The sequence below is a fragment of the Nanorana parkeri genome, unplaced genomic scaffold (genome assembly GCF_000935625.1).
Source record: "Nanorana parkeri isolate BGI_ZX_2015 unplaced genomic scaffold, ASM93562v1 scaffold2118, whole genome shotgun sequence".
Taxonomy (NCBI): Eukaryota; Metazoa; Chordata; class Amphibia; order Anura; family Dicroglossidae; genus Nanorana; species Nanorana parkeri.
Window position 1 is genome coordinate 199,180 of NW_017308386.1, and position 1,688 is coordinate 200,867.

The following is a 1,688-nucleotide window of genomic DNA, read 5'->3' on the forward strand; positions in this document are numbered from 1 at the left end:
GTTTCGGTGTGGCCTTCCAAAACAAACCGCATTAAAAAAAAATAGACCACATCAAAGCGCAGGTGCTGCGTTACAAACACAGGTGACATAGTACAAGAAGAAGAAGACTCCGGCGCGCTATCTCCGGGAGGCTCTCCGATGGCTCCCATCTCTTGTTTGCTGATTCTCACAGAGCATCGTGTGACACCTGCTCCTGACACAAACCCACGGGCGCCGCTCCAAGAATTCCAACGCAGGTTGGTGCCAGAGGGAAGAGGCAACGGACGCACAGCGGTGCCAAGCTGCGGGAAGGCATTGTGCGCCCGGTGATCTCATCACCGGCCGCGGCCAAGACGAGGAGCTCATCGGGGGGAACGCCCGCCGCTTCATTAAAAGGGAAGTGCGTCAGGCGATTCAACGTTATCTCATCGGGATTGAGGATTACGCGGCTCAGCGGGCAATCAGCGAATGTTAACGAGTTAAAGTGACACTGAACTCCGGAGATAAATCTTAAAGGAGAAATATTGGGTCAGTGATTTTCCCCATAGTTCTCCTTAGGGTAACGGGAGGACACAAACTAACGTCCTCCCGTCACCCTAAGCTCAGTATATAGGGAGCTACAGCTCGCGGTATACTGAGACGCCGCAGGCGGAGCATGAGCGAACGCCGGTATGTGTTCGCTCACCTCCCGATCTACTGAGCCGACCTGTGACAGTCTCATTGTCACAGGTCGCCTAGAACTATGAGGTGAGTGAAAAGCACCCCCCTCATAGTTCTCATTTAAAAATAAATTCAACTGAACAACAATGTATCTTATTTGTGTATCACTCGGCTGCAGATCCTCCAATCATCTCTGACACTGTCCTACCTTCTGGAGGGGGGGCTACGTCTGTTCCTCACGTCCTCTGTGTGTGTTGTAAAGTAGTCACCGCTCCAAGCTCCGCGCCCCTGGGATGGTCTACAATCTCAATACAAATCAGTAAACTAAACACGAGATTGTAGTCCATCCTGGGAGCGAGCTTGGAGCGGTGACTACTTTACAACACACACAGGGACCATGGGGAACAGACGTAGCCCCCCCTCCAGAAGGAAGGACAGTGTCAGCACCAATTCAGAGATGATTGGAGGATCTACAGTGGCAACCAGTGACATCAGTGAGCTGGGCCAGATGCTGGACAGTGGTACCATGCACCCCCTCCCCCAAGACATGCACTGCGAGCACCAGATCCCCAACCCCAAGACTCCCCCAACTCAGCCGAGTGATACACATGTAACTTTGTAGGTAGACCCAAACAACCTGCCTAACCCTCCCCCAGTGCCTGAAACATGAGACTGTCTTGTACAGACTGTGTGATGAACACATATAGGGGCTGCAGATATAATTTGGCATCACGCTTTGCTGATCCCATTTCATTCTCTCCTTTTAGCAGCCAATGCAGATGCTGTCAGGCCTCTGTGCAGGGAGTGAGGGCGATGGAAGATCACAAGCAGGCCTGGGAGAGCACATAGTACTATTGCTCTATAAGATTTGCCTGGAAGATTCACGTACAGTATATTCACCGGGGAAGAGTGACCTTGCGGACGGATCCATTGCTGCCCTTTACACTTTTGCAAAGTGGAACCCCATCAGGGCCGTCCCTATAATGAACCAACCTGAGGTGGTTGCCTTAGGCGGCATCTCATTGGGTCATAAGGAGGGGGGGGGGTAG